Raw genomic sequence first — 22,861 nt, forward strand, 5'->3', positions numbered from 1 at the left:
ACTTTTATAACCTACATACTCTCTTATGTAACGGTTACACACTAAGCTATTGGCTACAAGTATTGTCCATAATCTGGCTGCGTGCCACCTCTACTGTTCTAATTGGATACTTACTATAAACTTAAGCAAGCCACATCCCTATACTTTCTTGCTATCTCATGCTGTTACATAACAGTGTACTGGTATGTTCTCTCTATAACTTTCCCACGGTCCAGGCCCCTACATCCTGTTAGGTTTTACAGAATCAAATCAAATAAGGAATGGGGTTTTTTTAACGTTTTAAAATTAAATATGTGCTTTTCAAATTTGATTTGGTTGAAAACACATTGAAAAACCTGTGTTTCCCTGCTAGTGATTTTAAGACTAATGTTGCTTGGAATAGCTATCCACAAAATAAGAAAAAAAAAAATCAAACCTTTTTTTGGCAGCTAGAGTGCTGAGAAACGTTGTATTCCACATCACCACTGATACTGATCTTTCTTAGGAATCGATTACATTCTTTCCTAATAGATCATTTGGCATGTAACTATGGAAAAAAAATAAGCTACAGAGATAGTGCTACTTGCCATTTTAAAAAATAAGATAACATTAAGTACTTGCTTCTGAATATGTGTATATGCTCTTTTAATTTTCATGCTAAATTAAACTACAAAAATAGGTTTTAAATATGGGGAAATTAAAATATAATTTCTTGGAAAAGAATCACTGTAGAGGTGAAAGAATCCATATAAATCAGAGACACAAATTTGCATTTATAATTAAACATATATTTAACTAGGTAGATGGTTCTGAAGGAGAAGTGCTGTCTTCTCTGCCTCATTTTTTTTGAAAGAAGAGCATCATGGACTTAAAAACAATATTGAGAAATGCAAGGCTCCAGGGAGACCTCATAGCAGCCTTCCAGTACCTGAAGGGGGCCTACAGGAAAGCGGGAGAGGGGCTTTTTACAAGGGCAAGTAGTGACAGGACGAGGGGGAACGGTTTTAACCTGAAAGAGGGTAGATTTAGGTTAGATATTAGGAAGAAATTCTTTCCTGTGAGGGTGGTGAGACACTGGAACAGGTTGCCCAGAGAAGCTGTGGATGCCCCCTCCCTGTCAGTGTTTAAGGCCAGGTTGGATGGGGCTTTGAGCAACCTGGTCTAGTGGAAGGTGCAGCTGCCTGTGGCAGGGGAGTTGGAACTAGATGATCTTTAAGGTCCATTCCAACCCAAACCGTTCTATGATTCTATGAACAGGATCTTTATTAGATCATATCTGCTTATCTCTTCCCAAGCATTTCACAGAGTTTTTTTAACAAAAGAAATGAGAGAAATTAGGGCCGGAACAGGCTCAAGATTTTCAGCCCATTCCCCAAAGCAGGATGACTGTATCTGAACTGTCCCTGACAGACATGGTACACACTGTTCTTTAAAATTTCTGTAGGGCACTCTGCAGGCTTCCTAGGCAAGATTTTTTCTATCCTGACAGTTAGAAACCTTCTTCTGGATTCTTAACTGAATTGTTTTTTCTGTAATCTACAGCTGTCACTCCTCCTCATTCCCTAGAGTGCATACAGAGAAGAGATAGCACCCCTCCTTTTTAGAGATAACCTTTAGCATAACGTTTGTGATGTTTGATGCTATGGGATAAGATGTCCATGAAGTAAGATGTTGCTAAACATCTGATAAAAGGCAGAAGGATGCTTATGGAGAAGCTGATAATTCTCCCTTTAGAGTAAGGCTTGAATAAGCTGCAAAAAAAGAACTTATTGTTAAAAACAAAGAAAAACAAGATATGGAATATTATGATCTATACTATATGTTGAATAAGGCAACAATCCTTAGGAACAAATACTAAACAATAACGTAATTGAAGACTTGTATGTGAGCTTGCATACAAGCACCACGATAGGATCGGTACCATTAAACCTGTTTGCAACTTTAATATTCTTTGAGTTTGTTGCATTTATAAGGTATCTATCATAAAAAAAATACATTATACTACATGGAAGACAAAAAATGTTTTAAGATGATTACACACACATGAAACATATATCTCCTTTTTACTGATATAAAAATACATTTTGGGCATCAATGTTTTTAGTTTAGAACAACATCTGCTGCCATTGCCACTATAATTTCTCGGACACTCTAAGTGTATTAACTGATAGAACACACAATGTTTCCACTAAAACATTACAGATGTAAATCTCCATTTTATTCAACCCTTATTAAATTAGTTATGTTGTGTGTAGTTTTCAAAATAGTGTGTAATTAACTTCATGTCTAACCATTACAAACTGTGAAGTTATACCCAGTTTCTTCTCCTGGACCTCTCTTGCAGACAATTTTCAAGCAGTTTTCTTATATGTTGCCAAAATGCCAGATTACAGACTAGGGTTTCTTTCCTGAAAAGATGTTTCTTCCATTCTGGTTTCCCTTGCCTTAGGTTCCCTTATTCTCTTCTTCTGTTATTTTACTTACTATAATGATATCATCTTATTCCCTGCCACAACTGCAATGGGGCTTGGCATAATCATTCTCCCTTTACCCAAGTCAAGAGAATTTCTTAACTGAATAGACTCTAATTTGTGAATTAATTCATTTGTTTACACTGGAAGGGTTTACTATATACTGAAAATTGAAAATGTAATACCAAGACATAAAATGAAGGGATTTAATCCTAGTAAGAGAAACTAGAATCTTTTTGCCCTGAAATGAAAAGGTGAATTCAAGCAACAATAAAATAATTTCTGTTTAAAATGTGCTATTGTCTTATGAGTCATCAAGCAAATGAAAAGCATTTCACCTGAATTTTCTGATAAAGTCTTTATCCTTACACAGGGAATATTTTTCTGCTATGAAAACACTGAAATGCTAGCAAGTCTTGTAAAGTGTTGCACAACCGTGGCTATTTGATTGCAAGTGGTTACTTTCACAGGTTAATGCTTTCAGATTTCAAGGGCCATGTAAATAGCCTATTGAATTGCTGTCTGATGGTTAAAAAGGCTTTGTAATTCCGCCTCAATAGTCTTATTTCTCACAGCTGGCCTTTGTAATTTTGGTGAATTTCAAGTAATTTGAAGCCTTGCTATCATTTGTTTTTAAGTTGCCAGTGAGTGCTGCTCCTGCAGAGTACTTCCGTGTAGGGCAAACTATGTTCTCCATTACACTTATTTATTTCCCATCAATTTTAATGAATGTAAAGCATGATCAAAAATCAGTCTTCCAAATGATGACTCATGTTGTTCCAGTCCACCAGAGCAATAGTTCTGTACAGCAAACAGCTTCTGTGAGTATAAGCTTTAGTATAAGGGAAACTTTTCTAACTCTTCTTGTAGGAAACGGACATATCACTTATCCTATCTGTACTGATACAGCCTGCAAGTGTAGCTAAACAATTAAGGACATGAAATTAAGCTACAGTACTCATTACTAAAAGGTATCTATAGCCTTTGATAACTTCACTGAGCACCAGTTAAGAAAAATCATGGGATCTGGAGAATGTTTTAACTACAGTGAGAATCTGATGAAGGGGAAAAAATTTGGAAACCTTTCTCATATCAGTGTCATCAAAATAAATATTTCAAATATTTTGTTTGTACCTGAGAAAACATGCATAGCGTAATGCTAATTCTCAAAGAGTTTCCCTCATGGAAATGTGTGTCTTAATACAGTTGGTGATGCATCAGGTCAGTTTTGCTATTCACCTAAAAGCTATGCATTTCACTTTGCAGATACAAAATTACATTTAATTACTGAGGAGTATTTTAAATTAACACCATTACTAATTTTTTTTTGCATCATATAACAAAACAGCACTTAAACAACTTTGCTAGCAAAGAAGTACGTGGCAAGCAGATGAAGAACTGTTTTATGGTATTATTCTGAATAATAAAAAACTACCAGCCACTTAAATTTCTAAACCACCACCAAAAGAAGAGCATAAAAACACCATCAAAACAAAGTCATAATTTTTCCTCCTGTTGCATCATGGTTCCAGAAGGAAGTGAACAGGAAGGCGCAAAATGTTTCAGGACATGAAGTCTTGTTTTACGGATATGAAAACACTGCATATCCAAAATATGGGTATCCAAACACTGTTGCCCAAAATATACATTGCTTCCTGTTGGCTGGCTTAGGCAAATCACAGAGGACATTACAGCCCGTATATCCAGTTTGCTTTCAATGTCATCTTATGGAAACAAAAGCAAAAGTTTTTTTCCGCAAGGCCAAAATGTTTCATACAGCAATCTTCAATTTAAATTGCTGTTTTCTCATGAGATATATTCGAGAAACTTTAAGTGATAAACTTTTGAAGACATAATTTCCTCTTACAGCAAATCAAACATGATTAAGGTATTACCTTAGAATCACTTTTGAATAATCACTTCAGTATGTGAGTAAACATCACGGCATAAAAATGAGTCATAAAAAAATGTTAATGAATCACAAAACCATAAAAACAATAATCCCCTGAAACAACATATATCCTGAATAGAAAAACAATTAATCAATGCCATAATTTATATACTTATTATTAGATAAGTTAATAATAAGATAGAAAATCATAACAATAGTTAAGTTTGGGAAATCTCCGAATACATGCATCATTGCAGTTGTGCCAGGAAGGTTTTACTCAGAATTAGTTTTTCTTCATAATAAATTTAAACCATTTTTAGCTGAATTAAAATAATTTGTGGACATGAATTGTCACTTACTATAAATCAACAATTCTCTGGAAAGAATACTCATTTTTTTATATATGTTTTTGCCTAATCAAATAATTTTTTTTTTCCTTTGTATAGTAGCAGCTGAAACTGCAACAACAGTAATGGAAATTTACTGTATATATATAGGGGAACTAGGCATTTATTCTTTTTCTTCTTTTTAAGGAATGGTGTAGGCATAGCTTAGAATGATAAACTCACTGATAATATGCCATCCACCTACACATCAGAGAATGCTGATGATCTTTCACATGTTAGAAAAAGTATATGCTCTAACACAGTGCGGGACAGCTTTATATTTTTATAGCAGGAGTTATTTTTAAGTCAAAAAAGTGTTATTGCCTTGTTTTAGTACTTAGCAACTTAATTTCAAAGGTTTGACCTTGCCAATGAGTTTTCTTCTTAAGGCTCAGTAGTTCTTGGAAAGATGCTAAGGATCAACAATATGTAATTTTGTAAATGCTTTAATTACTAGCTTATCACTAAATTCAAATAAGTGGTTCTATCAATGAATGTTGGTTCAATTTGGCACCTGATTTTTAAGGCTATCCTAAACCTCATTGTTCTCATTTATGTTATGCAGTGCCTCCTATGAGTTTTGTGTTGGCTAAGGAGTACAACATGCTGTGTTCATGTCTTGTGCTCAAATGTTTGTCAGCTCTGTCTTTCGCAATATGATAAGGGAGGAACTCACCTGAGTTCTAGCAAACTTGTGCATGAAAGGGCAGAAACAACAGAGAAAATGCCCTGGAAAGTTTTCACTCTGGCATGAAGAATTTGGGAATGTACAATGCTAAAATCAAAAGGTTCTTGTCATCTAAGACTTCTTCATTGCTGCATGCCTTCAAATTGTCAAGATGCCTTAGATCGCTTGCTGTGTTACCTTTTTGTACTTACTGTCAGATTACTAAAGGAACTGTAACCCTCAGAAAGGCATAACTTCAACTACATATTAATTTGTTAACTAATTCATGTCATTAAGGCCCCTGTTCCTCAATGAACTCTTCTCTAGGCAGACCCCTAAGTCCTCAGGAGAATAGGGATACAACATGCAGACCCTTGTGCAAGACTGGGTATGAGTTTTTCTAGTTTCAAAAATCAAGAACCTGGCTTACAAGTAAAATTAATGATGTTGTTAACCATGCCCTTTATAGGTAAGCAATTTTTGTGCGACAAACTATATATATATAGAAGAGTTGTTATACGTATGTACATTGTTATGTCACATTTCTTTACTGAAGTGACTTTTGACTTCAATTTTGGAACAAAAATTCAACACCAGAACTAAGAATTATCATATCGTCTAAATCTGACACCCATAGCTATATAACTATTATTACATTCCACATTAAATTTCAGGTTATCTAGGGCTTTTCATTGGGAAATGGAAAAAGAATAAATCCTCAATTCACTATGATATGGATACTCCTTTATTATCCAGCCCTGACTTGCTGGGGTTGGCGTTCTCTGTGTAAAAGATATGGGTATTTCTTCTTGATAACATTAGCTACATAGTCTTTCTTTTATATACACTAAGGTACAATTCTAGAAAAGCAAGAGGTACTGGAGTTGGGTAGTTACCTAGTGTTTTGTCAAGGGATGTCACATTAGACCAAATTCTCAAGGAAAGACTCAAGGAGGACTTACTGAAGGCTACAATAGCTATGTAAATAAAATATTAAAAATATATATAATTTTTTAGGTGCATGATGAATTATGATAAGGAAAATAAATATTGCCTATTGCCTGTAAGAAAAAGATTAGCAAGGTGCTTTGCTCATTCAATGCAAGACAAATCTGTTTGGGATATTGCTACACAATAAGCACAGATTAATAGAAATAGCCTGAAGAAACTATAGGAAAAATTCAAATCCTTGATAATAATCAGTACTGAAGGGAAAGTTACTTGGTCTCTGTTCTTCGGGTATAAAACATGTTAAACATTGCAAATAATAATTGCCATGGTGCCTAAAAAATCATTGCCCACAAAGCTTTGAAACAATACTTCTGAATGTGATTTTCTACATAAGACTTGTAACTGATAAGAATGTAAATCTAGCAAATCTTATCTAAAGAAACAAAACAAAGTTTCCCTTCTTAAGTAACATGAAAACTTATTACATTATAGCCCTTATAAAAGCATTTTCAAACTACTTCTAACATGATCGATGAGGCTGGCTTGGAAGATGCACAACAGGCAACAGTCAGAGACTTCTACATGTCATCTCTTATTCTAAATTCTTTAAAATTTATGCTCATTTATTTTCCCATAATTACAGCCAAAGTAAGCAAATGTTATTTTGTGAAAAAACAGATCAAAACCAAATCAGTGCTGAGGGCCTTTAAAAGACGTAATTGCTCTGCATGAAACCATTAGTAGCTTCCTTCCACAGAGTGACATTCACTGCAAGGACCAGAAGAGAGATGCATTTCATTTAATAGGATTATGGAAGTTCTGACATTAGCCATATGCTCTCTCCCACTGAAATGAGGAGCCTATTAATCTGGGATAAGAAGGGCTGAATAGTCATATGCGCAAATGATTTACTGGCATACTCACAGACCTAGAAACTTCAATGTTGTTCTTGATGAAAACCACCAAGAGATTCTGCAGAATATCTCCATAGTGGATTAACTTTAATAAATTAGAGATAATGCATTGTGGATTTGTAATACCTCCGTAGTGTCCTTGTGTTACATTAATTTAGCTTCAGGGCAAGTAACAGAATAATGATGTGAAATCTCCTTGGGCACTGAGGAAGACCATGGGATACATGTGGATTCAATCTAGACTGTTGCCAAGGAAGACCAAGTCAACTTCTTTCTGTAACTGATTGCCTGACTTTTATAAAGCGTCCCTCAAAAAAAGGTTATAATGTCTTAAAAAATGATACATAGTGGTAATTCTAGAGGAAGATATATGTCATAATAAAAGACCTTAATTTGCTTCTGGGAAGATTCATTCATAAAATCAGACAATGATAGAGTAAAACTATATTAATTCAAAATTATTTTTTTTAAAAGGGAATGTTTTCATTTAAGAGATTATCTGTTAAAAATTTTTTTGATAACTATCCAAATGTTTTTGTCATTACATTAAGCACTTTTTTCCTACTTGCTCAATCTGGCTTTAATTACATATTTTAGTAAACAGGTTTTGAGAGCATTAAGATTTTGGTTTATTTTCAGGATCTTATTTAGAAGTCCTGCTTTCTTTGCTGTCATGGTTTAACCCCAGCCAGCAACTAAGCTCCACACAGCCGCTTACTCACTCCCCCCGGTGGGATGAGGGAGAGAATCAGAAGGGTAGAAGTGAGAAAATTTGTGGGTTGAGATAAAGACAGTTTAATAGGTAAAGCAAAAGCTGCGCGTACAAACAAAGCAAAACAAGGAATTCCTTCACTGCTTCCCATCAGCAGGCAGGTGTTCAGCCATCTCCAGGACAGCAGGGCTCCATCACGTGTAATGGTTACTTGGGAAGACAAACGCCATCACTCTGAACATCCCCCCTTTCCTTCTTCTTCCCCCAGCTTTATATGCTGAGCATGACGCCATATGGTGTGGAATATCCCTTTGGTCAGCTGGGGTCAACTGTCCTGGCTGTGTCCCCTCCCAACTTCTCGTGCACCCCCAGCCCACTCGCTGGTGGGGGGTGGTGTGAGGAGCAGAAAAGGCCTTCACTCTATGTAAGTACTGCTCAGCAATAGCAATAACATCTCTGTATTATCAACACTGTCGTCAGCTCAAAAACAAAACATAGCCCCATACCAGCTAAGATGAAGAAAATTAACTCTATCCCAGCCAAAACCAGCACAATTGCTCACAGGACCATACAATCCAAAAGCTGCCTGCATGTTTGTGAACTTAACGAGGCTGTTGTTTCATGATGAGCTCAGCCAACACTGAGGTCTTCTTGGACTCCTTTTCTTTCTTGGTTGTCCTGTGAAGTCCTTTACACGACTGCTAGGTTAGATCACCTTGCTGAGACCTGGCTCAATGAAGATGTATCTGTTTTGGGGGGGAGGCGGGGGGGGGGCAGTCTGCTCAGTTAGTTTTCGGTTACAAGCTTCTCAAGGATTGAAAGGGATGGAAAAAAAAATATTAGAGTATGTGACAGAAGGAGGGAGTTTGCCCTTTTCAGTAACAGCTGAGCGTGAAACTGCACCCTCTTTCGCAGGAATTTTACTCTCCCTTTATGGGGACCAGGACTTCATATGGTAAGTCTATCTTTGAATCATGTTCACTGATTTGAATCTTTCCTGACCTGAGATCAGAAGGTTTGTAATTTACACCAGCAAATTAAAGGAGAAACCAAACAGAGCAAAAATACTTAGGAAGTGGTAACTAAGAGTGAATTTAGAAAGTTGAGGGGAAAAAAAACAAAGGGGCAAAAATAGTATCTCAATTAGATAAAACATATAATACGATACAAAGGTGGTTTTTTTATATATAACCTGAAAAAAATTGTTTTACTTTTCCATAACTGTAAAACATTTTCATAGAATCATAGACTGGTTTGGGTTGGAAGGGACCTTAAAGAGCGTCTCGTTCCAACTCCCCTGCCACAGGCAGGGACACCTTCCACTAGACCAGGTTGCTCAAAGCCTCATCCAATCTGGCCTTAAACACTGACAGGGAGGGGGCATCCACAGCTTCTCTGGGCAACCTGTTCCAGTGTCTCACCACCCTCACAGGAAAGAATTTCTTCCTAATATCTAGTCTAAATCTACCCTCCTCCATTTTTTTTCTGTATAATAAGGATAAATGCAGTAAATTCTGCTGCATAGCAGGTTATCAGAGGAATGAGTTACTTTTAGACGCCCACATATCATTTACTTCCAAATAGTCCCCCAAAATTTAATTTACCTCCACTTACTCTGTATGGCACAGTTTTTTCAGTGTTCTAGCATGCTCATGGTTCATGAGTCACACAGACGAAAATGTGACAAGAAGCAGGTCTAAAAGATTAAATTTGAGTAATTAAATTAATGCAATGTAATTACAACTCTGACCTTAAAAATCTAGCAGATTATTCATACTCTTCGATTTTTAAGTTGAAGACAGTGTCCTAGTATCAAAGTCTGTCATATGTTAACTTTCATTATAAACATAATTAATGACAGTCATATAGCTGAAGATCAAGTTGACAGGAAATTGCCTGCACCAGCTGAGCATGAATTGCCTTTGAAGACACGACCAGCTTAGCCATGCTTTTCTTCTAATGATATTTTACATCATTCTTATTATCATTGCTTTAAGCAGAGACTGGAATCTCCTTTATGTCAGCACAAGAATGAGCAACAAAGAGACAGAGAAATTAAACTGTATCTGGCGATAGCAAAAAGGCATCACATATTCCTGAGAAACTCTGGAATGACACCCCCAGCCTCTATGGCTGCAGCACTGAGATATGCTCTGGATGCCCCAGCCAAGAACAGTATGGAATGGAATGGAATGGAATGGAATAGAATAAAATAGAATAAAATATTGCAGTTGGAAGGGACCTACAATGATCATTTAATCCAACTCCTGACCACTTCAGGTCTGATCAAAATTTAAAGCATGCTATTGAGGGCACTGTCCAAATGCCTCTTAAACACTGACAGGCTTGGGGCATCGACCGCCTCTCTGGGAAATGTGTTCCAGTGTTTGACCACCGTCTCGGTAAAGAAACGCTTCCTAACATCCAGTCTAAACCTGCCCTGGTGCAGCTTTGAACCGTTCCCACACATCCTATCACTGGATACCAGGGAGAGGAGATCGGCGCCTCCCTCTCCACTTCCCCTCCTCAGGAAGCTGTAGAGAGCAATGAGGTCACTCCTCAGCCTCCTCTTCTCCAAACTAGATAAACCCAAAGTCCTTACCCATGTCTCATAGGACATGCCTTCCAGCCTTTTCACCAACTTTGTTGCCCTCCTCTGGACTCATTCAAGGACCTTACCATCCTTCTTAAATTGTGGGGCCCAGAACTGCACACAGTAATCAAGGTGAGGCCACACCAATGCTGAATACAGCTGGATAATTACCTCTTTTGTCCGGCTGGTTATGCTGTGTTTGATGCACCCCAGGATGTGGTTTGCCCTCTTGGCTGCCAGGGCACACTGCTGACTCATTGAGCCTGCTGTCAACCAGCATCCCCAGATCCCTTTCTGCAGGGCTGCTCTCCAGCCACTCCTTTCCCAGTTTGTACTTGTGCCCCGGCGTTACTCCATCCTAGGTACAGAATCCAGCATTTGGACTTGTTAAATTTCATTCCATTAATCATTGCCCAATGCTCCAGTCTATCTAGATCCCTCTGCAAAGCCTCTTGTCCCTCAAGAGAGTCAACAGCACCTCCCAGTTTGGTATCATCAGCAAACTTGCTAATGGTGCATTCAACTCCTGCATCCAGATCATTGATAAATAACTGAACAGAACTGGCCCTAGAATTGGACCCTGAGAAACACCACTAGTGACCAGTCACCAACCAGATGTAGCATTATTCACTACCACACGTTGAGCTCTGCCCTTCAACTGGTTCTTCACCCAGTGCACCATGAATCCACTCATCCCATAGCTGGACAACTTGTCCAGAAGGGTGCTGTGAGGGATAATATCAAAAGCCTTACTAAAATCCAGAAAAACTACATCCACCACCTTCCCTTCATCCACTAGGCAGGTGGTCTTATCATAGAAGAATATCAAATTAGTTAAACAGAACTTTCCCTTTGTGAACCCACGTTGACTGTGCCTGTAGATTGCATTATTCTTTAAATGCTTTCCAACAGTACCCAGTATAATCTTCTCTGTAATTTTTCCACGAACTGAGGTTAGACTAACAGGTTTGTAGTTTCCTGGGTCTTCCCTCATGCCGGCCTTGTAAATTGGAATAACATTGGCTAGCTTCCAGTCAGCAGGGACCTCCCCAGACTCCCAAGACCTTTGGCAGATGACTGAGAGGGTCCTGCCATAACATCCACTAGCTCCTTCAGTACTCTGGGATGAATCCCGTCAGGCCACATGGACTTATGAACACTGAGCTGATACAGCTGGTCCCTAATGCTTTCAGTGTCCACAAATGGAAAATCACTGTTCCCACAGATCTGTCTCCAGACAGAAGCACTCAGGGCCTAGGTGGATGGTTTGGCTTGACCGCCACCCTAACTGTCCCACACATCTGGCTGCTCAGGAGCCTCTTTCAATGGCCTCCTAGCATTCACTTATTGCCACCCTCTTTATGCAACGAAGCTGCTCACTAGATATTTGTCTCGCTTTCTCAGCTTTAGCTGTGACTTACATTCGGAGGTGATGACTACAGTTAGTGAGATGCCCAAGCTCTACCTACATCCTCCATAAGATAGTTAGACCAACTAGACCACACTTTTCCTTGATCCCTGTTGCAGTCCTGTAACACAAGGCATTTTAGCTAGCTTGTCTGAGAGGCTGGATATTTATGATGGAGTAGACATTTCTTGCTATAATCTGTAATTAACCAGCCAGATTTTTTGCTAAAGGAATAGGAAGAATTTACATACAGCCAAAATTAAACAAAAAAGCCAGAAATAAACAAACAGAAAAACCCCAACTCTTGTATAAATGCAAAGATCCCCCTTATGCCTCAGGAAGTCCCAGAAAAATAGGGATTTATCTCATTCCTAGTCACGCTTTACTGGCCAGCTTTTGATATCAGTCACAGGTCAGTCCCTCTTCTGTTCACTCTCAAATACAGCTTTTATTTTTTCATAGCCACCTCAACAGCTGGTCTGTGTGGCTCTGGATGGGAATGGTGTCTTATGTCAGATATCTGTCAAAGTGTAATTTCTTCAAGAGGTGGGTAGGCTGCACAGTGAGGAGGTCATGCATGCTGTGCTCAGGCTGCACTGGCCCAGGCTGGAATATGCATTGCTGTTCTTCTGAGTTTCTAGCCCAACATATCTGGCTGTTGCTGTGCCTGCAGAGCACATCTGACCATGTTTGTGACAAGGATGAGATTCTCATGTCTCTCTGTGAGAGGGACAGAGCAGGAGGAGGGAAAGAGGGTGTACCTAGGACTTCCCAAACACCTGTATCCTTCTCCATGTGCCCCTCAAGCAGAGCTTGTGTGGTCCCAATCCCTAACCCTCGACACCAAGGTTCCCAACAGATTTCTGCTCCTGCAGTTGCTGGTGTTTAAGCAGACATAAAAAGTCCCTCCAATGGATCCTGAGATGCTGGCAGCTGTACAGCAGCATAGGGTGGGTCTTTCATGTTACCAGTGGTGTGACCTGTGAGAAACATCCTTCCCTTATTTCCTCAGCTTCCCCTGGCTGAGGCTGTGGATAATGAGGCTTAACACAACAATGTCAAAGGGTGAGGACAGACTACTAATTCTGACTAGAAACTGTCATGGATTGCCAGAACATAGGTGACAGCCTCTGTAAATCTCACTGCAATCTTTACATTAGCAAAGCATTTTACAGTTCTAGTGGGCCACCATCAAGTTTTTCGACTCTAACTTTAACTTCTTCCCAAGATCAGTGAAGCCATCTCTGGTGAGATAACCTTGCATTACCACAAAATTACCCCTAAACTACCCTTTAAATATACTGATAATATTTCCTTAGCAAAGGCCCAGATGGTCCACCAGCACACAGAGCTGTAGAGGATTTACACAAATAACGAGTGGGACTACTTGATGCCTTTTAGATAGGGGATGGTAAAGCAGGGATTGCTTTGGTTTTGGTTTCAGGGGAAGCTACACAAGCATAGGGTTGATGGGATACCTTTAGAGGACTGTGAGAGAGGCTGGAATAGATGAGCACCCATCAGATGGCAGAATACAACTTCTCAGCAGCCATTTCTCTGCATTTGAGTTTCCCCACCAAAAGAGCTGGCGTGTATCTCTGAGCTGTCACTGTGAGCAACTGGGGAGCTACACACAGGATTAGTTTCAGCCTTAGTTTTAGAGTTGCTTTTTTGTAGCTTTCATTTATGTAGGCACAATTTATAGAATATAATTATCATTGTAGTTATGTCACAGTAGACAAATAAGTGAGATCCATGTATGAACATACAATTATTTGAGTTAAAAACTGACCTTTTTTTTAAGATACATTGTTAGTTTGAATCTAATAAGTCATGAGTTGTGCTTAGTGAAGAGATTTATAAAGCAGTGAGCTACAATACCCTTCATTCATATTTCACTTCTCTAAAATGTATTTTAGAAATGACGTTAAGTTTCTCTTGCAGTAGAACTACTTAACTTCTACTGATAAAATTAATTATTTTTCCCTGTTACTTATCCCTGGTGCTGAGATTGCCTGATAACTTCTCTGGCAATAACAAAATAATTAACCTGTTATTAATACCTTTTTACTGGTATATATAATATCATTATGCCATTATCAAATAATTATGCTATTATTATTTACTACTTCATGTAAAGCTACTTTGTTTGGACAGGAAGAATAATAGACCACAGCGTATTTTTCATTTTCTAAGGAGTTAAACACATCTCAGTCATTAAAGGATCCACTTTTTTGTATTTTTAAAATCATCTTTAAACTTTAAAAACAATTTCTCATTTACTGACATGGAGTTCTGAAAGAAGATTAGAAAAATGAGATTCTGAAAAGATTAGAATATCGGCAAGAAAGTTTGCAAGAATTTGTGAATCTCCTTTCCCAGTGATATCCTACATTTCAATCTCACTTATTAAGACTTTACATATAAAATAAAATACTGTGGTGAAAAGTAGATACCGAAGAAAATCTCTTTAGTCATGAAAGTAAGCCTATTTAAATGTAATGCTTGCATTTAATGTCACTTGTTGAATAATGATATAAACATCCGAGAGGCTTACATTCTACTATGAATTTAAATTTTAAAAAAATCTAAAGTTTCAAAATATTATAATGAGACAACAATAATTCCTCAGCTTTTCACTTCATGTATAAACATATAGCTTAAAATTCACCAGATCTATGTATTCCTCAGGAAAGAAAAAAGAAAAACTTCTCAGCTTGCCATATAAGAGAGAACTTTTGGCTAAGTTTCAAAATCCATTCTACTTACATTTCTCTATAAATTTTAAAATCACTGCCATAGATGAAAGCATTAATAACCTAAGATATGAGATGTCAACAGATCCAGTAGCCTATCCAGCTCGTAATTTTTACTTTTTGTAGAAGGAATATGGAGGTAGAGACAGGAGCAGATTTTTTTTGCTTAGCCACCTACCTTCATACCTCTGACTAGTTTGAGTATATCATGTATTTCAACATTTCCTCATGCATTTCTCATGTTACTTGTGGCCTTTTCTTTTCAGGCTCTGAGGATCAAAATGCTTATGAAATATATCATATTTGTGTTAGATATTAGGAGAGAGACACTTGATTCTGACTACCAAGCTGGTGGTTAACTGTTCCTTACTAGGAGTGACTACTACTAGGAGTGAACTTTGGTTCTCGACTTGACCCCAAGTCATGCTTATGTCTTCATTTAACACAATAATTTTATTTATACATATATATATATATATATATATACATTGATGGGAAAATTAAATGCAATATTTTCAAGGAGAATATGTGGCAGAATTACTTAGTCAGATTGAAGGGTATATAAAGTCATTTGTAGCCATCACATTGATCATAGCACTTTTTCAGTAATGAGCATTTCGGAACGATGAATCTGTTATGGTCCTGATTAATCAACTGATTCAAGTCTTGATTCTGCAAAACATCCTCTGTTTTTTTAGAATATGAATATTTTTCTCAAACTAGACTCACACAGAAACACCACTGCTATTTTCAAGTGCAACAAACGTAAAAGGTAAAATCTAAATGCTGACTTTCAGCCACAGTAGCAGCCAAAAGACTTTGATCAGTAGGATGAAGTCTTGAAGAAAGTGGATAAACATTAGAAAAAGACACACAGATGTTGAAGATCAAATACCCAAAGGCTTTTGGTTCAAAATAAAACTATGTTTCCTTCTGGATTTGTAAATTCTTCTCAGAAAGTTAGGACCCTAAATCCCATTGAGGGCAAAATCTGCTGCCCAAATCCCACTGAATGTAACCTCTTTAGTGACTTTAAAAAATACCTATTAGGGCATACTTAAATATCAGGAACACTTACGGAAATCTGGACTTCAAAAGATTGCAGGAATTATTGTATGTGCATGGTTGACTAGAGAAGGAAAAAAAAATTTGTCATGCTTAAGGTCATGAAAACAAACTAGCACAATGTAAGGAAAAGTCACTATTCCCACATCTTTTAGTGCCTGAAGGAATACAGTTAGGAGTGGGGCAGCAGGACCACTTTTCAATGCAGCTGATGATATCCGTCAAACAATCAGGTTTGTTCCCACTTCCTAAGAAATAAAAACAGGCTGCGGAGCATCAGAAGGCAAGTTGAGGATTTTTTAAAGGTAAGAAACACTAATATTCAAGAGCTTTTTGAAAATCTATCAGCACTAAAAAGATAATTTCATGTGAGAGGTACTGGACTACATTAATTTCTGTCATAACTCCATTTCAATCAGTAAGTTCCCCTATGATGAGTTTAGGCTGCCCATAAAGAAAGATACAAACTATCGACAAGGTCAGAGTTAATTGAGTCAATCTTACTTAAAAATCTTAAAAAATGAAATAAAGACAAAAATAGACTGTTTCCTTTAATAAACTGAGATTTTGTAATAGTTATGGTTCCAGTTAGATCAAAAAGTAAAATCTGAATAGAGGTTTTGTTTTTCTTTATTTTCAAAATTAGAATCTGTTACCATCAGTGCTCAGTTTAAGGCCACAAGTGAAAATAAGAAATCCCTAAAAAATTTAATTACTTATTGATTTACTTACCCTCTATTTATATTAATTAGAAGAAAACACTTTAAAGGAATTACACTTCAGTCAATAAAACAGTTCTAAATGTAATTGGAAACAGGACAAATGAAAACATTGAATTAAGAGAAATCTGAACTGCTTACAGCCATCCAAAGGCTAGTCCTATAAAAGCAAGTGAACCATGCTGTGGTTATAAGAAAAACAAAAAGTATGACGTTCATTAAATAATAATAATTAAACCATGATAAAACACATCCTGGTAGATACTCTATTGTAAAAAAAAAATATTTACAAGCGTGTGACATCAAAGATGAAACCATTCAAGAAAGATATTTTTAATCTGTAGACTGTCAGTTTCCTTAAGAATAAAGCAAAGGCAGCAAGTTTTTTTTTGTGTCCATATATATATTCATATCCAAAGAAATACTGGCTTACTTGGGTAGACAGTCAAGAGTAAACACATCTGGAGACAGAGTCGTGAAGCTCTGACGCGGAGTTCTCATTCAGTAAGGGCAGAGCTAATATACAGCATAGAGTTGGCTGATTGCCTTATGGTGGTAAGGTAGGAGGATGAAGAAGGTGAAGAGAAATGGATTCTTAAGCCAAAGAGGCTGAAAGCTGTTGCTGACTCCCTCATCACTATCAATGCCATCTGAGTAGCTCCTGCCTGGGAAACAAAGACCAGGCCTTCGGAAAGACTAACAGAGGCAAAGGAGTTTCGTTCTTGAGACTATTTATCACTCTTTCTCGACCCTTTCAGCTCTGACAGCAGTTACCATGGAATTTTCTTTTTTCTACTTCGTAACTTTTCCTCTACAGTGCAGTTGGAAAAAGACGATTTTCTGCAGTGGAAAGTAGCAGAAGGCCTTTCCTGTTACTGTTTTTTTCCTGCCTGTTCATATAATGTCACGTTATTGAGACAATTCTGAGTCCTGGGAGGTACTAGATCTAGTTCCCTAAAGAATAAAGGCAATTTTTCACTTTTCCAAGGAATGCAAAACAAAATGGAAGTAGAACCAGCCTGCTAATTTGTCAGGCTGACTGAGTGCTGAAAGTATCCCGTATACTCTCTTTTTAATTTTAGAACTCCAGAAGCAGTTACACCTGACTGTGCAGAGATAGGAATTTGTCCCTGAAAAATGTTCCCTGCCATGGTGCTTGCTACATGCTTGTTATTACCAGCAGCAATGACACCTTCTATGAGGTACTTAATATCACTCTGCAGGAAAATAATGACAGGATTTTAGTTGTACTGAAGCTGGTCCTCTAGAGAGTCTGGTGGTGTTGCATGTGCAATTATAGACTGGTGTTGCATGTGCAATTCCTCACTTTGCTTTCCCACTGTAGTAGTTTAGAGAGTATCTACCAGTTTAAGAACAAATACCATTGAAAGTCACTCTCCAGCTTTAACAATCTCATATTGTATGCCCACAGTGCATTTATAAGTGCATGGGAAAATATTTAAATATTTAGTTTGATACACATATTAATATTTTTTCTAATCTAATATAAGATAACCATAGAAAATAATGCAAAATGCATACAGAGTTAACCAATTTCAAATGTTTCTCTTGTAACTCTTCTAACTCAAGTCATGGTTTGATTATTCAAGGGAAGTAGCACTTAGACTTTCTTGGAATCTGAACATAAAGACAAAATACACAGAAAGAATACAGACTACAGACACATACACACACAGACATTTACACTTCTACCTTTTTTTGAAACAAAGATGAAAGTCCCAGTTTTGTCTAAGTCCCTCCTTTATGCCAAAGATTCATTTCTATGAAATGAGCTTTTTTCTGGAATAAGTGCGAGAAAGAGGCAGATAAATAGACAGATATGGACACTTCTTCAAGAAAAACTAATAATGAGACAATTTGTTTCATGAGGATCTATTCTGTTCCATGAGCACCACTTAGCGTGTGAAGTGGATGACAGTAGAAGAACAGTTTTACAGTGAAAACACTTTTGAGCAATTTCTTTTGAAGGCTGTCAAGAAAAAGGAGGTTGTGTTGGTTATGCATACAAGATTTGATTGCTTTCATTTTATCAGCTGCTATCTAAAAAATTTTGTATCTTAATACAAATGGGCAAGAAAGTTAGATTTTATGTGTACAATGTTGAAGTAAAATATATCATTGGGCTAGTACAGACATATTGCAATTATTTCTGCTCATCAAATCTCTTATATGAAAGGATGACCATTTGCCTTTCCTTTCCAGTGATGATATTCAGTTTAGTTAACCTGTTTAATCAGTCAGTAGAAAGGAAAGGAGGACAGAAAATCCGATTTACATTCATTTTACATTTGTCAACATTTACAAATAATTGAAGCTAACATTGTACAATGGTACTGCTCTAATAACATTTTACATAATCATAGACATACTTTCCCCTGTCCCAGCAGAATCTTTTCTTTAAAAAATCTTTTTTTTCATAAAAATTGATCTATCTGGATATTTTTCAGTGGCAGGTGTTTTTCACAATCAGGCAAAAAGGGGTTTTACTTATCTGACCAGCTGTCATTATCTATAGGTATGATCACCTACTTCTAAACTACCTACTTTATGCTTCTTCTATAGGGGAGCACAGAAAGGGGAACATTAGGACACAATTCATCTAATCTGAAGGTTAATGCTTAGAATTAATCAGATGAATGCTGTAGAATGGCCCATTTTTTCTCCTCTGGGTATGAAAAGAGCCCAGTACACCTAATTCAAATGAGGAAGCATGTATTGTACTTAACATGGTGAATACCACAGCAGATGTCCCCAACTGGATTAATATTCCCTTAGTGTCCCAGTCAGGATCTAATCCTTAGGGTGTTTTGTATTGCCACTCCAAATTAATTTAAGGTTTTCTGACTTTGACAGAAAGTCTCTTATAGTTCCACAGAGATATGGAGGAGTAGTTAACAAATAAGAACATACTGTCAAAAAGGCAGCTAGTGTTCACCTAGCAGCACGAAGGAAGTAAGGTCTTAATTTCTGTCCAAATATTCATTTGAATTCTTAATAGAATATATGTATCCCTTCATATATGTCTCTGTATCCCAATCAAATGTCATTCACCATGAAAGCATCATGGACAATGTAAAGGAAAAAAGTTCTGGTGAATTGACCGAACTCACATGTTTCTTTGAAAAGCTCATATTTAAGGAATCCTCCTAAAAGAGGTTACTGATCATCTGTTTTATGCATATTATTATTAGCCTTTACTTTCAAGAAATAAAATCTATTCTACAGTATACAGGATACATGTGACATTTAAAGGTTCTAACTGTTGTCTTTGACAGAAATATAAAATAAGGATTAGTTGCAGAATGAGCTAACAACCTTGGAAGATAATGAGTAAAAAACAATCTTCAACAAAAGGTTATACAATTTACTGCTCCTGTTCAAACCAAATCAGCTCATTTTCAGTTTTCAGGGTTGTACAAGATGGACATAATGACTTGACAATTATGCAATTTTATGTCATGACACTGCATGTATTTTTCTTTTGACTATATGAAATGCCCTAATACAACTAATTTGATAAATCGCCTCACAGGGGGAGTAGCAAGCACCAACGTTCTGAGAATATTTTGGCACCTGTTGAAATCCCTTCTGATATACCAGGCTACCATGAGGACAGGCTAAATTTAGGGAATGGTAATACCTCATCTTACAGTGAGTAAACTAGCTGGCAAGCTGCAAAGGTTCCCCTGCATTCAGAAGGAGCACACCTAGCTCTTGCTTTCCTTCCATAGATGATGAAGTACCATGACAGCACAGCTATAACTGAATTGGTGTGACAATCATCACAGAATCACAGAATCACAGAATGTTAGGGATTGGAAGGGACCTCGAAAGATCATCTAGTCCAATCCCCCTGCCGGAGCAGGGTTGCCTAGACCATATCACACAGGAACGTGTCCAGGCGGGTTTTGAATGTCTCCAGAGAAGGAGACTCCACAACCTCTCTGGGCAGCCTGTTCCAGTGTTCGGTCACCCTCACCGTAAAGAAGTTTTTCCTCATATTTATGTGGAACCTCCTGTGTTCCAGCTTGCACCCATTGCCCCTTGTCCTGTCAAGGGATGTCACTGAGAAGAGCCTGGCTCCATCCTCATGACACTTGCCCTTTACATATTTATCAACATTAATGAGGTCACCCCTCAGTCTCCTCTTCTCCAAGCTAAAGAGACACAGCTCCCTCAGCCTCTCCTCATAAGGGAGATGTTCCACTCCCTTAATCATCTTCGTGGCTCTGCGCTGGACTCTCTCTAGCAGTTCCCTGTCCTTCTTGAACTGAGGGGCCCAGAACTGGACACAATATTCCGGATGTGGCCTCACCAGGGCAGAGTAGAGGGGGAGGAGAACCTCTCTCGACCTGCTAACCACACCCCTTCTAATACACCCCAGGATGCCATTGGCCTTCTTGGCCACAAGGGCACACTGCTGGCTCATGGTCATCCTGTTGTCCACTAGATCCCCCAGGTCCGTTTCCCCTACGCTGGTCTCCAACAGGTCTGCCCCCAACTTGTACTGGTACATGGGGTTGTTCTTGCCCAGATGCAGGACTCTACACTTGCCCTTGTTATATTTCATTAAATTTCTCCCTGCCCAACTCTCCAGCCTGTCTAGGTCTCTCTGAATGGCTGCGCAGCCTTCCGGCGTGTCAGCCACTCCTCCCAGTTTTGTGTCATCAGCGAACTTGCTGACAGCGCACTCTAATCCCTCATCCAAGTCATTAATGAATATATTGAATAGTACTGGTCCCAGTACCAACCCTTGAGGGACTCCACTAGATACAGGCCTCCAACTGGACTCTGTCCCATTGACCACCACTCTCTGGCTTCTTTCCTTCAGCCAGTTCACAATCCACCTCACTACCCGATCATCCAGACCACACTTCCTCAGTTTAGCTGTGAGGATGCTGTGGGAGACTGTGTCAAACGCTTTACTGAAATCGAGATAGACAACATCCACAGCTTTACCATCATCTATCCACCGGGTTACGTCCTCATAAAAGGCTATCAGGTTGGTTAAGCATGACTTCCCCTTGGTGAAGCCATGGTGAGTGCCCCTAATAATCCCCCTATCCTTGATGTGCCTAGAGACAGCACCAAGGACAAGTTGTTCCATCACCTTTCCGGGGATGGAGGTGAGGCTGACCAGTCTATAGTTACCCGGGTTCTCCTTCTTGCCCTTTTTGAAGACTGGAGTGACATTCGCTTTCCTCTAGTCCTCAGGCACCTCTCCCGTTGCCCACGACTTTGCAAAGATGATGGAGAGTGGCCTAGCAATGACTTCCGCCAGCTCCCTCAGCACCCGCGGGTGCATCCCATCAGGGCCCATGGATTTATAGATGTCCAGATTGCTTAATTGGTCCCTGACCCAGCCCTCATCTACCAAGACAGATTCCTCCTATATCCTGACTTCTTCTGGGGCCTCAGGGGTCTGGGGCTCCTCAGGACAGCCTCCAACAGTATAGAATGAGAAAAAGAAGGCATTCAGTAACTCCGCCTTCTTTTTATCCTCTGTCTCCAGGGCACCCACCTCATTCATCAGTGGGCCTACATTGCCTCTAGTGTTGGTTTTACCTGCAATGTATTTGAAGAAGCCCTTTCTGTTGTCCTTGACCTCTCTTGCAAGGTTTAATTCCAAGGAGGCCTTAGCTTTCCTAGTTGCCTCCCTACATCCTCTGACAACAGACTTATATTCCTCCCAAGTGGCCAGCCCCTCCTTCCACGATCTGTACACTCTCTTCTTCCACTTGAGTTTGCCCAGCAGTTCCCTGTTTAACCATGCAGGTCTCCTGGTACCCTTTCTTGACTTCCTACCTGCTGGGATGCTCTGATCTTGAGCTCGGAAGAAGCAGTCCTTGAATGCTAACCAACTATCTTGGGCCCCCTTACCTTCTAGTACCCTGTCCCATGGGATTTCCCCTAGCAATTGCTTGAAAAGGCCAAAGTTGACCCTCCTGAAGTCCAGGGTTGCAATTCTGCTAGCTATTCTGTTCCTGCCACATGAGATCCTGAACTCTACCATCTCATGGTCACTACAACCAAGGCTGCCCTCAACTTTCACCTCATCAATGTTTTTAATCATCCTTCACTTGTGAACTTCCTGTAAACAAAAGAGAATAATAAATTAAGTGGGGAAAAGATGTGAGACAGAGGTAACTTGAGCTACGTAGTTACAAAGTGCATGAATGGCAACCTTACTCTTGCTTACCAAAAAAAAAAAAATATTAATGGTGAGTTCTCTTTTTTCAGTGGAAGAGTTTTCTGAGAAGATGTTATAAATTTTCTATGAAACGAGGTTAAAATGCAGGGAGTAATCCAGTAGTGAGGGTATATCTTA

The sequence above is a fragment of the Nyctibius grandis genome, chromosome 3 (assembly GCF_013368605.1).
Source record: "Nyctibius grandis isolate bNycGra1 chromosome 3, bNycGra1.pri, whole genome shotgun sequence".
Classification (NCBI taxonomy): Eukaryota; Metazoa; Chordata; class Aves; order Nyctibiiformes; family Nyctibiidae; genus Nyctibius; species Nyctibius grandis.